The 21,124-nt window shown below is 43.5% G+C and overlaps 1 pseudogene; it reads left to right on the top strand.

The window, feature by feature from the left end:
• The first annotated feature begins 7,125 nt into the window (after positions 1 to 7,125).
• On the top strand, positions 7,126 to 14,644 carry LOC122428614 (annotated as a pseudogene).
• The last annotated feature ends 6,480 nt before the right edge of the window (positions 14,645 to 21,124 follow it).

Genomic DNA, 21,124 nt, shown 5'->3' with positions numbered 1-21,124 from the left:
AGAGTATCATAAAATCAGAAGCATGCCTCCGGTGATGCCGCTCACACCTATCATTCGTCCAAGAACCTGAGCTCCACAGTACCAACAGAAGAGGGCGCTGTTGAACTAGGAGACGCAGTCAGCCAGCCTCTCGGCCTGGGTTCCTATGGAAGCAGAGTTTGAGACCAGGGTTTGTATGCTTCTCAAGTGATCACAAGGGACAGAAGTGATGGACTAGCAGAGAGTCAAAGGAAGGAGGGAAAATCAAGCACCATCACGCTGGTTACTACCGTAGGCAACTCAGGATTCAGTCTTGCTGAAGACCCTCTGTGAAGTCCTGTAGAATACAGCATTTTCTGCCCTAGGGAAAGAAGGAGTGGGTATTTCATCACTGGTTTAAATGTAATTTAATCCCACTGGTTGCTGTGGCAGCCATAGAAGTGTGCTGTTTGGATCTCGCTTCAAGAAGGAATTTGTCATTTTGTTGCAAGGAGGGCATTTTAGTCGAAGGCCTGAGCTGGAGCACCCACAGGATAGGCCTTGGCTTTGGAGCCAGCTGTGTGCTGGGGTTCACTCACCCAGTGAGTGAGTGAGCACAATGGGGGTCCTAGGACTCTCCATACAAAGAGAATTTTTTCCTGTGACAAGAATTTTTAATATGTACTCTGTTAGCAACTGTCAAATATACATGTTATTAACTATAGTAGCCATGCTGTACATTACCTCCCTTTGACTTATCTACTTTAAAACTGGAAAAGTTTGTACCTTTTGACTTTCTTCACTCATTTTGCTCAGCTCTCCACCCTCCTGCCTCGAAACCACCAATCTGTTCCCTGTATCTACGAGCTTTAGGTGTCTGGAGAGGGGAGGGGAATTTCACGTATAAGTGAGATTGTACAGTATTTGTCTTTCTGTCTTTTTTCACGTAGCATAAAGCCTTCAAATTCCATCCATGGTGTCACAAATGGCAATATTTTATTATTTTTTATGGATAAATAATATAATTATATATATATTAACATGGGCTTCCCAGGTGGTGCAGTGGTAAAGAATCTGACTGCCAATACAGGAGACACAAGAGACGTGGGTTCGATCCCTGGGTCAGAAAGTTTCCCTGGAATAGCAAATGGCAACCTTCCAGTATTCTTGCCTGGGAAAATCCCCTGGACAAAGGAGCCTGGCAGGCTTCAGTCCGTAGGATCGCAAAGAGTCAGCACACACATACACGGATTAATATACATAAGTATACATTAATTTATATAATATATAAAAATATTTTATCTATTCATCCGCTTAAGGACACATATGTTGTTTCCATATCATAGATATTATAAATAATGATGCAATGAATATGGGGGTACATATATCTTTTCCGGTTAGTGTTCTCATTTTCTTTGAATAAGTTTCCAAAAGTGGAATTGCTGGATCATATGGTAGTTTTATTTTTAATTTTCTAAGGAAACTCCATATAGTTTTCCACTGTGACTATACCAGTTTAATTCCTAAACACCTACTGATTTTAGCTTTAAGGCTTCAGCGGAAATTCTGAGATCATGATAAATGTCTAGTTCAAGACGAAAAGACGTTCAACCTCTCTGTAGCATAGAAATGTAAATTAAAGCACTAATGAAATATCATTTTTGACTCAAAAGGTTGGCAGAAATTAATAAGAGCAATAACAACAAATTTGGGGCAAGACTTGGAACAATCCTTCAGAGAGTTAATGAGAATGTGGCTATAATTTCTTTTCTTCTCTTCATATGCAGAAAGAAAACCTTTGTACCTTGAAAACACTAATTACAGTTCATTGTGTTTTTTTTCAATATCTAATATGCGATATAACAAAGTTTTAATTTTTAAAGGCTAGTTTATCTTAAACCTTCAAGCTCAACCTACAAATCCATTTCTTCTATATAAATCCAATAGTTCAAAAGAATTATAAAAATTATTTCTACTGCCTCTTTGATTAATGTCAACTAACTTAAGTTTAACAGATTAAATCCTTCTTAAACATTTACTTATTTTATTTTTTAATTAATCACACTTTCTTAGACATTTGAAAATATAATCACAAATTCAATATATTGAATTCTTACAGGCAATTGAAACTCCTGTCATGGCAGACTTAACAAGAACAAAATTATTCTCCACAATTACGAGAATTGTAAATTAATAAATCAATCTTGTAAATGTGGTGTGTCGAATTCTCTTACCCATTTTCCAACATCATAAAACAGAAAAGCAAACAAAGCACATATAAAGTAGTAGAAAGATTTCAAGACTCATTACAAATCCCATACAATATAACCTACCAGAAAGAAGTCTGCATCCAGTATTTCATTATCTCTGTATTTATTTTATACCTGTCTAGGGTTATAAACTGCAAACTCTGTCAAAGGAAACAAAATTACAGTCTTTGCTGAATGATTCTATTCAAGCTGCTGGTTCAAAAGTTGACTAATTTGAAGGAGGGTGTCTGCACCCTCCTTCTCCGTTACTTGCTTGCGTATCTCATTGCCCACTTTTTCTAGGGTACTGTGTTGGCTGGGAAGATCCCCTGGAGGAGGAAATGGCAACCCGCTGCAGTATTCTTGCCTGGAAAATCCCATGGACAGAGGAGTCTGAAGGGTTACAGTCCTTGGAGTTGCAAAGAGTCTAACACGACTTAGTGACTGGGCACAGGGGGAGGTGATGAGCTTACATGGGGTGGTCACTCCAGCCAATGGGGCCTTATCCATATTCACAGGCTAGGGAGTTTACACATCCTCATAGGAGAGCTGACCCTCTCCTCCACATCAGAGGAAAAGCAAATGCCATGCTAGCCCATCCCTAGAGAACATGAAAGTGTCACTCACTCAGTCATGTCCAACTCTGGTGACCCCATGGACTGTAGCCTTCCAAGCTACTCTATCCATGGAATTCTCCAGGCAAGAATACCGGAGTGTGCTGCCTTTCCCTTCTCCAGGGGATCTTTCCAACCCAGGGATCGAACCTGGGTCTCCTACATTGCAGGCAGATTCTTTACCATCTGAACCACCAGGAAAACCTTCCCTCGAGAATGCATCCTCCTATTTAGAACAACAAACATTTGTGACAAGCTTTCTTCTCTGTGAAATTTGACTCAGTTTAAAAACAAGTCCTTCCGTACTCAGCCAGGGAGTACCAGTGGTAACACTCTTGCTGATGAAGCTTTGGGCAACAAAACCCTTTCATTTCAAAGTTAGACATGGTTGAAACACAAATATACATACATGTCCCACATAAATTATCTTGACTTATCATATAACTTTTCAGTTGTCCTCTTCTCCCTTCGCTGTTCATCCCAGGCAGAGTCACAGACACCCTCCACTTGCCTTCATTTCTTCCACAACAACACCCCTCTGCCTATCATTGGGGAACTAAGAGTATGTCTCACTGACATGGACCCAATACTTGGCCACCAGAGGTGAGCCTGCATAGGCCTAATTAGCAACCTGATCCTACTGCTGCCTAACTGATCTGTCCAGGGCCAGGCTTCTGTCTCCATTGTCAGCGAAACCCGCCACTGAACCACTAAAACCCTCCCCTAGTATATGGGACCTTCCTCTCCTATACATGCTTCTTCAAGAGTGGTCCAGGATCACCTGAAGCAGAAACATCTGAGGCATTTGTTCAGATATAGAATGCCAGGCCACATGCTGAATCTCTGGCGATGGACACAGCACGCTGCCAGTTTGAAAGGTGAATCTTCCACACACCAGGTTTTGAGCACTAAGCCCTCGATCATCCTTGTCTCTGCTTTCCTTAGACCAATGGAGGTGGCATCTGACTCCCCACCATGAATGGCCTGGACCTAGGACTCTATTGACCCTCTGACAGTGGGCATCACCTCTGACCAGCAAGATCCTAGCAGGCAAGGAGCCACTTACTGGGTATAATTTTCAACCACTTTTTCCTTAAATTCCAGCCTGCTCTGTCTCCATGATTTGACTTAGAGTCTCACTTAACTTGACTTGGCTGCTTTTGGTTTTTATTTCATGATAATTTATTCCATAAGCGCACCCATTTTGACAACTTGAGATGTTAACGACACAGTTTAATTTATTTCTTGGCTGAGTGAAGTTTCCGCCTCATTAGGACACTCTCTGAGGGGCCACCAATCACAGACTGGTGGGTTTCCAGCCAAAGAACTACTTCCTTCAGTTCGTTGTAGGACCGGAAGCCTGCACCTAATGTGCAGCTGGGTTGTGATCAGAGCTTCCAGGCAGAGAGATGGCCTCCTGTAGGAAAGGCAGTCAATTTTCTTAGGAAAATGGAGCTTTTATGTCTGAGCTGCAAAAGGAACAGGCCAGTCAGCAGCTGGGACAATGGCCAGGCTCCTGGAGAGCAGGTGCAGGAAGCCCACTTTTGGAGTGGCTCTGGGCAGCAATGCCAGGCCCATCTTCTGCCCCTTCTACCCTGAAGAGCAGTACCCACATCCTTCCAGACGGGTCCTCAGCCCTGCACTTAGCACCTGGCTCTGTGGGTTCTAAGCCCCAGGATCTCTCCCCCTGCTTTCCTGGTAAATAACTGACAGATGGACCCACACGAGTTATGGATGGCTTGCTGTGCTGCCTCTTCCTCTAAGCATGTTTGAATCTCCATGAGACGCACAGAGCCATGGTGTGTCAGACCTTAACACAACCTGGTCCAGCTCCTTCTCTAGGGACAAACAAATGAGCTCAAAGAAGAGTGTGTGTGCATGCTCAGTTGCTCAGTCATGTCCGACTCTTACAACCCCATGGACCGTAGCCTGCCAGGCTCCTCTGTCCATGGAATTCTCCAGGCAAGAACACTGGAGTGGGTTGCTGTTTCCTTCTCCAGGGGATCTTTCTGACCCAGGGATAGAAACTGTATCTCCCGTTTTGGCAGGAGGGTTCTTTACCATTATGCCACCTGGGAAGAGAATCACCTGCAAAAATCACCTGCAGGGGAAGGGGTGGAACCTGCATGTCAACTGTCAGAACCCTGCCCTCCCTCCAGAGCCTTCTCTATGCCTGCCTACAGACATACCTACATGGGACAGAAGAAGAGATGGTCCTCAAACACTACCCTACCTCGATCTGCCCACTGCTATCTCCAGCCTTAACCTCTCCTCTGCAACCCAGACTCACACATCCATCTGTCTACTTGGGTGTCCAACCAAACACGTCCAAAATCAACTCAAAGCCCACCCCCTTCAACTTCCTCATTTCAGTAACTGACACATCTGTCTTCTGGTTGCTTTAGTTAAACAACTCAGAGTGCCCCTTGCTGTCTCTCTCACACTACATTCCATTCATCGGCACATCCTGTCAACTCCACTTTCTATCCAGGATCTGATCTCTTCTCACCGCCCACACAGTTCGACCAAGGTCCTTGGCAACATTTCCATCTGTCACAGTGGCTTCCTGAATGGTCTCCTGGTGTCTATACCTTTCCCAACCGCGCAGTCTACATTCCATGCAACACCCAGGGTGAACGTGGGCCTACACCACCCTCTCTTACACCCTTCCCACAGCTCCCATCTCAGGGTAAAAGCTGTGGTTCCCACCAGAGCCCACAGGTCCTACAGGACACAGAACACCTTCGGTTCCTCCTCCCCTCACAAGGCTCCCCCTTCCCACTCTGCTCCTACCCTCCCCTTATTCCTCACACATGCCCAGCCTGCCCCAGGCTCCAGACCTTTGTTCACTCTTTCTCCTCCACCGACTCTCTCCCCAGATCTTTGCCACTCCCCCCCTCCCTTCCTTCAGGCCCTGCTCAAATATCAACTCAAGAAAGAGGTCTCTGACCACCCCACACGAAACTGTAATGGCGCCCCTTCCCCACACTTTCTGTTCCTTTGCGCTGTTGTTCCCTGGAGCACTTGCCTGCGTGTGTGCTAAGTTACCTCAATCGTGTCTGACTCTTTGAGACTCTATGGCCCATAGCTCGCCAGGCTCCACTGTCCTTTGCATTCTCCAGGCAAGAATACTGGAGTGGGTTGCCATGCCCTCCTCCAGGGGATCTTCCTGACCCAGGAATCAAACCTGTGTCTCTTGCATCTCCTGCACTGCAGGTAGATTCTTTACCTGCTCATCCAAGGGGGAAGTCCCTCCCCAGAGCACTTACAATCTGATATATAGTTACCTGTTTACTTTTTATTCCTCTATTCTATAACACAAGCTCCATGATGGTGGTGAATTTGCTCTATTCACTGTTGAATCCCCAGCATGTAGAGCAGTGCCTGGCACTTAGTAGGTGTTCAATCAACATTGGCTGAATGAAGGGGTGAATGGATGATTCTTGTGGCAAATGCTCTGTGAGGCATTTTAGGTTCACACCTCACTTCATCTTCACATACCTGTAAGATGTGTGTCATTATCCTCATTTTACCAAAGAGGAAATAAATGCTCAGAAGAGTTCCAAAGTAAAAAACAAAAGGTTCACAGCATTCATTGCTGGCAAATGGTAGAGTCAGGATTTGAACTCAGTTCTAAAGGATTCAAAGCCCTTGCTGTTCATGTAAAGACAGACCAAAGGAATCAAACATATCACCCTTCTTAGAAAGATTTGCACTTTAAATGACCCGGGATGGAGGACATGGTAAAATATTGAATCCCTATTGGTGAGATTTCATCCACTCTGGCATTAGACCTTCTCCAACCCCTCAAGCCGTTCCCTAGGTGCCCCTACTTTGTCTGCAGCAGGCAGCCCCAAGGGGTACCTCTTTATGCAGCCAGCTTGGAAGAGCATCCCCAATAAAGGCTGTCATTGTTAACTTGCTGCGCTAACTCTGTCTCACTTGCAGCCTGACACTTACATCTTGCCAAAACAGTAGTGCCAATGGATGAGACATCTCTCCAGGGCTGCTCTAGAATTGTGATAGAATCAGCAATCCCATTTTTGCCCACCTCTCCTCCCCTTGAGTGTCCTCGGGACCATCCCTCATCTTTGTTGAAGTGCCCTTCTCCTGCCATTCACATCCACAGCCTTTCTTTCATTTCACATACATGATGCCCACAGTTGCCTTCTTCACTCTCGTGGGCACAAACATTCACACAGAACAGTTCCCCCATACTCAGCTTTGGATGGGAAGAACTGAGGGCATGGGTGGTAGCTGGGTAGGGCACTGCAGGTTTGGGGAACACCTTGAAGAAGTTGACAATGTCCGGAAAGGAAGGGGTATTTTTGAGAAACAGTCAGTTGGCTAGTGGGTCTGCATCGTGGATGAGCGTGGAGAAGGTTGGGAGTGGAAGAGTGCACAGCTACAAAGACCAGGTGGGCAGGCAGTGGAGGGGGCGGAGTGAGGCACGGTCCTGGATCCTAAGCCCAGAGCAGAGCTTCGAGGGTGTTTCAGCACCGTCCTCCACAATCCTCCTTCCCCTACCCTGGGTGGACCAGCTCCTGCCCAGTGATGTTTCAGAAAGCCACCCAGTCAAACTTTTTGGTTTTCCTTGATAGCCGGATTCTTGCCTCCAACTGAGGTGTGAATAGATGGAATCTCACCTCCTGGGCAGCCTCTATTTCCCATGCCTCCCAGGACTCCCCAGGCTCTCTGCTGTCTCCTCCTGCCCTGCCACCCCAGTGAAGATCTCACAGATTGCTGGTAGCTGAGGAGTCCCAGCATCACCACCTGCCAACTGAGGAGCATAACCTCTCTAAGACCTCAATCTCCTCTGTGCGGAACAGGAAATTCACCTCTTCTGGCCATTAAGGAAAAGAGTGAATTCAATGTGAAGAAAATGAGGTTTTCTCTCAGGATGAAGAGAGCTGGAAAGAAAGTTATTTCCACCCTAACCATTAGGAAAAGCTGGATAAGCTATAAAATTATACCTTTTATGGAGCCCACAAGTGATCTGTGTTAACAAGGCAACTAGGTGAACCAAATTCCAAGGAGGAAGAAGTCCATCAAAGGCAAGGTGGGATGCACACAGTGTCTCTCCTCTGGCAGAGCCTGGGAGAATGAGGAGGCTGCTAAACAAACAGTTAAAAAGTAAACTAAGAGCTTAACACATTCTTGGAGGCCAAGAGTGGGTCAGCACATCAGTTTGAAACAGTGGGGGCCCTAAACACCAGGAGAACTCACTTCACTTGTAAGTGGCTCTTTCTGAGCCTCTCCCAGGTGCTCACAAGAAAGAATGGAGGCATGGCAGCAGATTGATGAGAGTCTCCTCTGACACAGGAGGGAAGAAGGTAATGAGGGCTGAGTGGGACAGGCTCAAAGCCCTGCTTGCTTCTTTGGATCCTTTTCTCCTATGAAACAAAAGCCTTAAGCTAGTGAGGAAGAGAGAGTGCACCCTCAAGATGCATAGCTTCTGGGAGAAGAGAAGGAGTAAAACCCACGTTTCTTGGGAGAATACAGGAAACTCTCCCCCAGGAAATAGGCAAAGAACCATCACTGCTAGAAGACGAGTAGGAGTAAAAATCTTCTACCCCCAGGGACAGCAAGAGAGATCTTGGGTCCAGAATTCGATACTGATGCCAAGAAAACTGCATAACTGGAAAGATATAGATCAGTGGAACAAAATAGAGAGCCCAGAAGTTGACCGTATGAACACAGTCAACTGGTCTTTGACAAAGGATCAAAGGCAACACATTGGAGCAAGCAGTCTCTTCAACAAATGGTACTGAAACAACTGGACGTCCACTTGCAAAAAAGATGAATCTAGACACAGATCACCCTTCACAAAAATTAACTCAAATGGGTTAAAGACCTCAATGTAAAACACAAAACTGTAAACTCCTGGAAGATAACAGGAGAAAACCTGGACGACTTGGATATGGTGACGACTTAGACACAACAACAAGGGCACAATCCATGACAGAAATAATTGATAAGTTGGACTTTATTTTCAAACTTCTGCTTCGTGAAAGAGAAGGTCAAGGTAATGAAAAGACAAGCCACAGATTGGAGGAAAATGTTTGCAAAAGACATATCTGATAAAGGACTATTACTCTGAATATACAAAAACTAGTAAAAGTCAACAATAAGAAAACAAAAAACCCATTAGAAAATTGGCCAAAGACAGCAAAAAAGCATAATGTGAAGATACTCTACCTCATATGTCACTTAGGAAACGCAAATTGAAACAAGAGACCACCACACACCTGTGAGAATGGCCATAGTCCAGAACTCTGACAACACCAAATGCTATTCAGGATGCGGAGCCATAGGAACTCTCACATATTACTTGTGGGAATGGAAAATAGTACAGTCATTTTGGAGGACAATGTGGCAATTCCTCATGAAACTAAACATACTCTTACCACATGATCCAATAATTGTGCTCCTTGGTATTTACTTGGAGTTAAAAATATATGTCTACACAAAAACCTGAACACAGATGTTTATTCATAATTGCAAAAACTTGGAAAACAACCAAGGTGTTCTTTAGTAGGTGAATGGATAAACTGTGGTAAATCCAGACAATGGATTATTACTCTATACTAATAAGAAATGAGCCATCAAGACATGAAAAGATCTGTAGGAACCATAAAGGTATATTATTAAGTGAAATAGACCAATCTAAAAGAGCTATGTCTGTATATGGTTGTATGATTCCAACAATATGACATTTTGGAAAAGGTAAAACTACAGACAGTAAAATAACCAGTGGATGTCAAGGGTTGGGAAGGGATGAATAGTCAGTGCACCAAGCATTGTTAGGGCAGTGAAAATACTCTGTATGATATCATAACAATAAATACATGTCTCTTTGAGAGTAAGTGTTAGTCGCTGAGTTGTGTCTGACTCTTTGTGACCCCAGGGACTGTAGCCTGCCAGGCTCCTCTGACCCCTGGAGTTCTCCAGGCAAGAATACTGGGATGGGTAGCCATTCTCTTCTCCAGGGGATCTTCCTGACCCAGGGATTGAACCCAGGTCTCCTGCATTGCAGGCAGATTCTTTACTCTAGTCTGAGCCAGCAGGGAAGCCCACATGTCACTAAACACTTGTCCGAACACTTGTTGAAATTTGCAACCACAAGAGTGAAACCTAAAGTAAGCTATGGACTTTGGGTAATTATGATGTGCCATTGTGGATTCATCGGTTATAACAAATCCATCACTCTGGTACAGGATATTGATAACAGGGAAGACTAAGAATGTATGGCATACATATATAGAATACATGGGACATCTCCCTACCTTCTTCTTTATTTTCCTATGAATTTATGACTGCTCTAAAAGACAGTCTTTTAAAAAGGTAATGAATTAATTAATAATGGATATAAAATGAAATCATGAAGAAATAATTAACACAAATGAAAGCAGGAAAAGAAAAAAAGGGAAAAGAACAAATCAAACAGAAAACAGCTAGCAACCTGGTAGATATAAAGCCAACCACATCAATAATTAAATTACTTGTAAATCACCCAGGAGTTCTATTTATACTTTTAGCTAAAATGAAATAATGGTGACATGGTTTATCCTTCTGCCTGAACCTTTAAAACTGGACAAAACGATGTTTGAGACATTTCACACAAGGCAACAGAGGACACTGATCCCTGATAGACAGGGAACAAACAAGGCTTACTTCCTTGGGCCTACTGTGGTTAGGAAAGGCAGACCCAGAAAGTCCCAGCAGACCACATGAGATAAGGAGACATTGCTCTGAATGTCCAGAAACACGAAGCTAGAGCTTATCATGGAGGGTACCAGAGAGGAGAGGGCTGCAGAGATGCTCAGAGTCCCTTTAAAGACTTGTACAACAGTGATGAGTGCATTGATGTGAGGAGAGCATCGAGAATAAGGAAGGGACCACTCCCACGGAGGAGAGGGAAGAACCTGGCGCTCACACTAACCTCAGAGAGTGCTGTTCCCACGTCATGACCCTGGGGTGCTGGGTAGGATACTCAGAAATGTCTTCCTTGGTGTTGGGAAGCAACGAGCTTAGAGTAAACATGATCCTGGTCCCATACAAAGTGTTTTAAAATGAGGACCTAACAGGATCAAACAACTTCCAAGTGACTCTCACTGCAGCCCAAAGCAATGCTCAGGAATATTGAAAGGAATACAAAGCTATCCAACATCCAACAAGACAGTTCACAATGTCTAGTATCCAGTAAAAAAGTATTAGATGTTCATTTCTTTTTTATATGAAAAAATCAAATTAAAAATATATATTCTATTTATTATGAGAAATATATTCTACATGAAATAGATTTTCAGAGATTTATTCATATATTCAACAAACTAGTTTATTTTTTTCATCACTTAGATTTCAATTTCCATGATCTCATTTTAGATGTTACTCCTAATGTTTATTTTTATTTTTTTAATGAATTTATTTTTAATTGAAAGATAATTGCTTTAAAATATTGCATTGGTTTCTGCCGTACATCAGCATGAATCAGTCATAGGTATACATATGTCCTCTCCCTTATGAACCTCCCTCCCTTCTCCCACCTCCCACCCCATAGGCATTCAAAGGACAGAAAAATATAACCATAATGAGGGGAAATAAATCAATCAACCATTTGAAAATGACAGAGAATTGATACAGATGTTAAATTTAGCTGACAAGGACATTAAAATAGTGACTATAACTGAATTTCATAGTTTCAAAAATTTAAGTAGAAACATGGACAATATAAAAGAGACATGGATAAAACTTTGAGGATGAAAACCAAAAAATGAAAAAGTACACTGGATAGGATTAACAACCGATTATACATTGCACATTAGAGGTTAACAAATTTGGATGGTTTCTAATGCTATGAGTTCACTCATAATGCTATGAGTTCACATGAGTTTTTTTGAGTTCACTAATCTTTGTTCCAACAATGTCTAATCTTTTGTTAATCCTGTTAATTCTAGTTGGCATATTTTTTTATTTCAGACATTATAGTTTTCATCTCTAGAAGCTCAACTTGGATTTCTTTTATATCTTCCATTTCTCTTGTTAATATGCTTAATTTCCCCCCCGAGCTTTTTAAGATTAATTTTTATTGCAGTATAGTTAATTGTTGAATTTGTTTCTGCTATCCAAAGTGAATCAGTTGTATGTTTATATGTATCCACTCTCTTTTAGATTCTATTTCCATATAGGTCATTACAGAGTATTGAGTAGCAGTCCCTGTGCTATACAGTGTTTTTATTAGTTATTAATATCCATTTTATATATAGTAGTGTGTTTATGTAAATCCCAATCTTCCAACTTATCTCTCTCCTCCCCTTTAATCTTTGGTAACCATAAGTTTGCTTTCTACGTCTGTGACTCTACTTCTGCTTTGTAAATAGTTTCATTTGTACTATTTTTTTTATATTTCACATGTAAGTGATATACTATTTTGTCTTTCTCTGTCTGACTTTCTCTACCTAGTATGACAATCTTTAAGTCCATTTAAGTCGCTGCAAATGGCATTATTCCATTCTTTTTTATAGCTGAGTAATATCTCATTGTATACATACATAGTATATATATATATACTATACATGTGTATAGCATAGTATGTATGTATGTATAGTATATATGTACTACCTCTTCTTTTTCCGTTCCTCTGTTAATGGACATTTAAGTTGCGTCTGTGTCCTGGCTATTGTAAATAGTGCTACAGTGAACATTGGGGTACATGTGTCTTTTCAAATTATAGTTTTCTCTGGATAGATACCCAGGAGTGGTATTGCTAGATCATATGGTAGCTCTATATCTAGTTTTTTAAAGAAACTTCATACTGTTTTCCATCATAGATGTGCCACCCCGAGCTTTTTGAATCACTGTTTTGAAGAGGTTTTTGTTTGTTCTACTGATTATATCATCTGTATCAGTTGTTAGATTTCAACTGATAGATTTCCCTCCTCCTTATGAGCAACATTCCTCTGCTACTTTATATGTTTGGTAACTTTTACAGGATCCCAGTTATTGTACTTTACTGGATGCTGCATATTTGTGTATTTCATAAATACTCTTGACCTTTGTTTGGAACACAAAATACCTGGAAGCAGTTTGAGGCTTTCAGGTCTTGCTTTTAAGCTTTGTTTGGCACAACCAGAGCAGCATTTAATCCAGGATGTTTTTTTTCCCCCGCTACTGAGGCAAGACCAGACCAATTACACTACCCAATGCTTTATAGATTATGAGGTTTGCCAGCCTGGCTGGTCATAACAGGTACTATTTACTGTGTGACTCTAGTATTACCCCCTTTAATCCATGCAAGGGATTCTTTCCTCGCACACATGCACTGAACAGAACTTAACCGAACACTCAAGAGAAGCCTCTGTGTTTTTCTAGAGTTCTCTTTACCTGTAGCTTGCTCATCTCTGTTACTCTGCCTCCCTAACCCCTAGCTCTCCCTCTTAAGTGCAGAAGGCCCTCTAGGCTCTGACTGATTCTGTCTTCCCTGTGCCACGGCCTGAAAACTCTCTTTAGGCAGCAAGTTAGGGCAACAGTGGGGATTAATTACCCAGTTGGTCTCCTTCATCTCAGGGATCTGTCTTCTGTTACACGATCCAACTTCCTGAAATCTGTTGTTTCATATATTTTATCAGAATTTATAGTTAATTCATATGGGAGCATAAATCCAGACCTGTTAATCTATCTTGGACCTGGTGTTTTAAAAAAAAGCATTTAAAACAAAACATATGCTTGAAATTTTATTACTGAACTTAAAATGTCAAAATAATTTTTAAATTCAGAACCTAAAGTTTTTGTACTCAAAAGAAAAAAAATTTTATTATATCATGGAATTTACAAATTATTTTTTTCAACTTTTCACATAGCTGAAAAACACATAACGCAAGTAACACTGCCAAGAAGTTTTTTCTTTAAAGGGAAAGATAGGGCCTGTCTGCACTACTCAGCAGGGATCCATACGGCATTGTTCAGCATTTCCATAATCACTTAAAGGCAGTCCTTGACATCCTGTAGATAAAGAAGGATGGCCCCAAATTCCTTGCAGCAGAAACTCACTTAGGTAGCATTAACCCTGACTTACAAATTGAACAGTACCTCTACAAAAGGAATCTCTGTGGCACCTGCAACATAACACTGGAGAGAACTTGGGTAAAACTTCTGTTGGCAGCTCTCACCATCATTGTCATTGCAAACCTGGCTGATGTCAGTGTCTTATTCCCCAGGAACACTGGCCAGAGAGTTGTGCAGAAGTTTGCTGCTGCCGCTGGAGCCTCTTATTGTGAGCACTCCACTCCTGGAACCTTCACTAACCAGATCCAAGGCAGCCCTCAGGGAGCCGAGATTACCAGTGGTTACTGATCCCAGGGCTGACACCAGCCTCTCACAGAGGAGTCTTGTGTTAACCATCGTTCCCATAACAGACTCTCCTCTGCATTATGCGGACATTGCCATTGTGTGGAGCAACAAGGGAGCCCACTCAGTGGGTCTGATGTGCTGGGTGCTGGCCCGGGAAGTTCTGGGCATACATGGCACCACCACCTGTAAACCCCCATCAGAAATTATCCCTGATCTCAGCTTCTAAGGGATCCTGAAGAGATTGAAAAGGAAGAGCAGGCTCAGCTGAAAAGGCTGTGACCAAGGAGAGATTTCAGGTGAATGGACTGCTCCAGCTCCCAAGTTCACTAGTACTCAACCTGAGTCCAGACTGGCCTGAAGGCACAGGTGCCCTGGGTGCCTATTCAGCTATTCCCTACTTACAATCAGAGTGCTCAGCCCACCACGGAGGGCTGGTTTGCAGCCCCCACTTCTCAGGCCACTGAATGGATATGAACAATCACTAAGTGGTGTTTAGTTTGATCTTCCATAAACTCTAAAAAATAGAAACAGGTTGATGGAAAAAAAAAAAAAACAGCTTCTTATACATAAGTAGGTAGATAGATAGATAAAAGATAGACAATGAGAAAGGCTGACTTCCCTGGAGGCTCAGCCAGTAAAGAATCTGCCTGCAGTATGAGAGACCGGGTTTGATCCCTGGATTGGAAAGATCCCCTGTAGAAGGAAATGGCAGCCCATTCCAGTACTCTTGCCTGGAGAAGTCCATGGACAGAGGAGCCTTGTGGGCTATAATCCATGGGGTCGCAAAGAGTCAGACACAACTGAGTGACTAACACTTCACTTCAAAGGGAAAGGTGGAAGGAAAGAAAAGTGGTAGAGGATGGGGTGTGCAGTGATCATTAATCAGAGAAGGGAAGAAGGAATAAAGAAACAGCAAGAAAAAATCTGTCTTCATTGTCTATGACTAATGCAGTGGGAAAGCCTGGCTGGGAGCCAGAAGGCCTGGATTTAGCCTCTGTGACCTTAGAAATGCCACTTTAAACTGTTTGAGTTTTTGTAAAATGTCTAATTTATAGAATTACCAGGAAAATACTATTAAATAACAGACTTAAATGACTATTACAATGCCTACCACACAATAAAAAAAGCACAATAAACATTAATTCCTTCTCTCTGACTGATCATTTGTATGGTTCACAAATGAGCACAGCTACAGTAGAGATCCTGCTTTAAAGATGTAGGTTTTATTACTATTCAGGTATAATAAGGCCAACAGATAAAGGGGCAATTACCTTTAGGAAGGTAATTCCAAGAGGAAGGGGTACCCTATGCCATACACAGTCACATAGAGAAGCACCAGGGTCAGTCAGGAGGTAGGGAGAGTGGGAGGAACACATGGGCAGGAGCCTTTATTTTCTTGTGAAAAGGGTAAGCAGGCTTAGGATGGCTAGTTTGAATAATTTCAGCAGCATCTGGGATGCTGGGGCTATCTCTACTTGTCCAGTACCCTACCCTGGGGTAATTAGGGCAGATGGATAGTGGTCCTGAGTGTGAGAGCCGGATAAGGCAGGAGGCTGGGTACGGGCTCTGGATGGGTTGTTTTGCCTATGAGGAATATTGCTTGTGAGTATTAACCACCTCTAGGAATTAGCTAGCCCTGAGGCGGGCAGGCTCTCCTGGGGCAGCAAGGCCCCCAGATGTCAAAGCATCAGAAATGCAGAAAATAAAAAGGCATGATTAGCTCAAACCCTGATCACTAAGATGGACTAATGTTGCCGTCTTTTGATGACTCGAAGAGGCCCTCCCCTTCTGCGGCAACCGTGGAGACAGGTTCTGGACTTGCAGGGAGTGGATCCGGCTGTGGGCCAGAAGCCGAGGGGCCTTCCTTACACACCTGTGTCTCCTCAGAGAGAATGAGCCCAGGCCAGCAGCAGCAGAGGCTGGTTCACCTTCAGGAAAAAATGCCACCTGGGGTCAGTCCAAGTAATTAGCTTAACGCGGTGCGTGAGGTGTTATTCAAGTGCTTCTCATAAATAGGTAATGAATTACTGACGATGACGCCCCAGATTAAAAACAATGCAGAAGAAACTACCAGTCCCCAGAAGGTACTATTAGCCAGCCCGGCCCTGTCCATGGCTGGCCTTGAGTACGATCCTTTGCACTGCCCTGGCAAGTGGAATCGCCTTGGGAATACTTAAAAGGCCCAAGGTCATGTGCACAGACTGGCGTCTTTATCAGGCTCTCTGCCCCTGGCTTCTCTCCTTTCCACTGATAACGAGTGAAAAGGAGGGGATGACTGAAGCCTGGGCAGCATCCTGCTTCTGGAATCTGAGTTCTACCTGACATCCCACTGCCTCCCAGCGCCCCAGGCAATGAGAGCCACTGGGCCTGGGAGCGGGCTGCCCACGCCCAGGCCTGCAGAGCAGCGTCAACACCGACACCTGGCCCCACTGGGGTGATGGTGCACTTGGCCCAGGGATCGTGGCTGCTCCTTTAGGTCCCCCCGGGTCACTTTATACAGAGCACTTTGGCTTTCTTGTCCACAGACTACAAGCCCGTCAAAGCTATTTAATAGAAAGTCCCACCATTTCCTCTCCTTTTTCAAGTCTTTATTTAGACAATTTAGACATCCCACACTCACCTCAAACAACTCATTGACTATAACGAATCTTAGACATGGAAGAGACTGTAGAGAAGACAATGTCTGGGGTCCCTTAGAGGCCCTTAGAGTCTGTTTGTCCATCCAAATGGTTTGCACAAAGTAGGGAATGTACGTTTTCTGTGATTTCCATCTCAATGGCAATCAGACCCTCCAAGGGCTCCGGAGAAGCTGTCAGATACACCTCTATTTGGCGCGACTCCATCTCCTGGTCTCCCAGGCTCTGTCACAGACTCTTGCTTCCTATGAAATGCCCTTGAACCTTCCACACTCACCTTTGGCTCACCTCTGTCTGCACCTTTCCAAAGCTGGTCCTTCCACCCATCTCCTAAATTACCCCTCCCTTCTTAAATTTTGAAATTTAAGATTTCTTTTCCCTGGTCTATAAATAGGCTTCAGGGTTTTCTATGTTGAAACGAGACAACAATGACCCATCACCTGCACATGTCCCTGTCATATCTCTCTGCCTCACTCATTCTGCCTGTTTCTACCCACCTCTTGCTGTTTTCTCTACCGTCCTGTCAACCACGTGTAATCTCTGAAAGCCACATTCATTGTCAGTAGCCGATCTCCTCCAGAGTTGTAAATGCGCACTGCCAAGACGTAGTATCGCTGATGGATTAAAGGTGGGGAGTCTGTGGTCAGCCAATCTGAGGTCAAAGCCTGGCCCCACCTGTCAGCAGCTTCATGATCTCCTGCCACTTCTTTAACCTTTCTATGCCCGAGCTTCCTTCTCTGTAAAATGCAGATGATATAATCCCTAAAACACGGGTCACAGTGAAGGATGAATCAAAACCTGTAAAATACTCAGCACGGTGTTGGTATTTAATAAATGCTTCATAAAAGCGACCTATTATTGTTTGTACCTGCACCTCCCCAAGGTACTTGCACTCAACATACCTGAAACTGAACTTGCTTTTTCTCCTGGAACTTTTTCCACTCTGTTCCCCATTTATGACTATCATCCCCATTATGATGTAGGCATGATACATGCCTACAAAGGCTGCAATAACTCAGGCCCAATTGCCACATCAGGTTTCCTTTGTCTCTCCTAAATGGTCCCTCTGCCTTCACTCTTTCCCCAGGAAGCCACTATCCAAACCATGAAGTCAACTCATCTTATTCGTCTCTGTGAAAACCCTCAATCAAAGGCTCCCTATTGCCTCCCAGATAAAATCCACAGCTTTAAGCCCATCATATAAAGCCCTGAGAGCTCTGGACTCTGCCTCTCTTTTCCAGGTCGTGCCAACCCCCTCCACCCATCCCTGCTTCCTCCCTTCTGCTCTCCCGTGGCCAAATTGCCCACAGTCCTCTGAGGAGCTCTGTTGCTTCAATGCTTCCTTCCTGTTCCCCGTGACACCAGTGCATTTCATTGCCTCACCCCTCCAGACCTGCAGCTCCCAGCAGGCCTCCTGGGCCACCCTGCCCCCTCTCTTCTTCAGCGCATCAGTCTCTGTACCCCCACCAGACGGCTTCCTGGATATACTCTGTCACACTTCTGTGCCTGTGCCCAGAATGCTCCCTCCCTCTTTATCTGTCAAATACTCACCCTTCAAGGTCTGCTCCCAGGTCATGGCTGGGTGAAGCGATGCAGGCTTCTGCAGGCTGCTCGGACCCTGGTCCCAGCGTGCTCCTCTTCCGCCTCGAGCCTCTGCTGAAGCTGCAGTCTCGCCCAGCAGCCCAAGATCCTCAGGACAGTGAGGTGCACACCGCGCCCCCACCCCCAGCCTCATCCAACTTTGTTCTCTCCTGAGCCCTTGCTAAACCATCTGACATGATATACATGCTGCTTGTTTGTCCATCTCCCCCCACTAGAACATAAACTCCACCAGAGCAGAAGCTTTGGTCTATTTTGATGTATCCCCAGAGCCTAGAATAGTGACTGGCACAAAGTAAGAGCTCAATAAAGATTTGTTTTGACTAAATTGTTAAATCACAGATCAAAGATACATTATTTATCTTTGTATCCCCAGTAACTCATACATTGCCTGCCTCTAGAAGGTACCAAGTATGTGTTTTTGAATGAATGGATGGATGGATGAATACTTTATCATGTTACTAGCCCATTTTTATTATTTTTTTATTTTTTTATTTTTTGCACTGAATCCCAATACATGGCCTGCTGCTACTGCTAAGTCACTTCAGTCGTGTCTGACTCTGTGCAACCCCATCCCTGGGATTCTCCAGGCAAGAAGACTGGAGTGGGTTGCCATTTCCTTCTCCGACTAGCCCATTTTTAAAAGTTCAGACACTAGAGTTGGATTTGAAGTTCTCAAACTTCTAATCCTAGTCACTCAATGTTGAATCCTCCCTGTCTCAGCACAAGCCCTTATCTTGAGCTTAACTGCTCTGCTCATGCCCTTGACTGTATCTCCACACCCCTGCACAGACTCCAAACATTTGTTTAACATCTCATTTATTCAAATCAGATTTATTAAACAAGCACTTGAGATAAACCAGTCACTGTTACAGCCACTGTCCTCCACTTATGCTCATTCTACTTCTTTCTTCCCTCTTCCATTTTTTCTTTCCTTGACCTCATGGACAATTTGACCCTGACCATTCAGACTCTCCTCGTGGTCACTAATAACCCATAGTTTTTGGCTGCAGCATGTTGGATCTTAGTTCCGTGACCAGGGATCAAACCCACACCACCTGTATTGGCAGTGAGGAGTCCTAACCACTGGACCACCAAGGAAGTCTTTTAATATTCCGTATTTTAACACCTCATCACTGACATTCAGTTCAGTTCAGTTCAGTTGCTCAGTTGTGTCCAACTCTTTGTGACCCCATAGACTGCAGCATGCCAGGCTTCCCTGTCCATCACCAACTCCCGGAGCTTACTCAACTTATGTCCGTCAAGTCAGTGATGCCATCCAACCATCTCATCCTCTGTTGTCCCCTTCTCCTCCCACCTTCAGTCTTTCCCAGCATCAGGGTCTTTTCCAATAAGTCAGTTCTTTGCATCAGGTGGCCAAAGTACTGGAGTTTCAGCTTCAACATCAGTCCTTCCAATGAATATTCAGGACTGATTTCCTTTAGGATGGATTGGTTGGGCTCCTTGCAATCCAAGGGACTCTCAAGAGTCTTCTCCAATACCACAGTTCAAAAGCATCAATTCTTTGGCACTCAGCTTTCTTTATAGTCTAACTCTCACATCCATACATGACTACTGGAAAAACCATACCTTTGACTAGAGGGACCTTTGTTGGAAAAGTAATATCTTTGCTTTTAAATATGCTGTCTAGGTTGGTCATAGCTTTTCCTCCAAGGAGTAAGCATCTTTTAATTTCATGGCTGCAGTCACTATCTGCAGTGATTTTGGAGCCCCCCAAAATAAAGTCTGTCACTGTTTCCACTGTTTCCCCATCTATTTGCCATGAAGTGATGGGACTGGATGCCATGATCTTAGTTTTCTGAATGTTGAGTGTTAAGCGAATTTTTCACTCTCCTCTTTTACTTTCATCAAGACATTATTTTCTTATAAACATTAAACAAGACATTAAACATAACACGAGACGTTATTTTCATATTTTTATCCCTGACATGATTAACATATAAACACATATTACACATACCTCCATATGGGTATTTTACACATGTGTATACATATTTTTTTTGTGTATACCTCCATATGTTACATAAAAAGGACTTTTAAAGAATCAGTATTTTGGACTTTCCTGGTGGTGCAGTGGATAGGAGTTCGCCTGCTAATGCAGGGAACAGGGGTTCAATGCCTGGTCTGGGAGGATTCCACACGCCTTAGAGCAACTAAGCCCATGCACCACAACTATGGAGGCTGTGTGCAGCAACTACTGAAGCCCAAGAGCCTAGTGCCTGTGCTCCGCAATAAGAGAAGCCACCGCAGTGAGAAACGGTACACCACATCGAAGAGTAGTTCTTACTTGCCGCAACTAGAGAAAGCCTGTATACAGCAAGGAAAACCCAGTGCAACCAAAAAAAAAAGAATCAGCCCTTTTAAACTTCTCAAACATTTTGGATGGAAATCTAATTTTTTTCAGCATCTTCCTTGTCTTCTTAAATAGAATACTATCTATAGAATATACATCTAACTTTTATAACTCAGGGTTATTGGTATTCTATGCTGTGGTAATGTATCAAGAGGAGAAACTAGTGAAAGGAATGAGTATGAGTTTTGGAGTTAAACAATCTTTGCAATGACCCCCCCCCCAACCTTTGCAGTTTCTGGGGTCTCCTGAGGTCACCTCCTGTTCTCTTTTGATGTGTTTCTAATCTACAGTGGGCTTAGGAATCAGACAATGAAGTTTATTAGAAATATTTGTGAATTACACATA

Source organism: Cervus canadensis, chromosome 2 (assembly GCF_019320065.1).
Source record: "Cervus canadensis isolate Bull #8, Minnesota chromosome 2, ASM1932006v1, whole genome shotgun sequence".
NCBI lineage: Eukaryota > Metazoa > Chordata > Mammalia > Artiodactyla > Cervidae > Cervus > Cervus canadensis.
The sequence above is the reverse complement of the archived record's forward strand: the minus strand, read 5'-3'. Positions and strand labels throughout refer to the sequence as shown.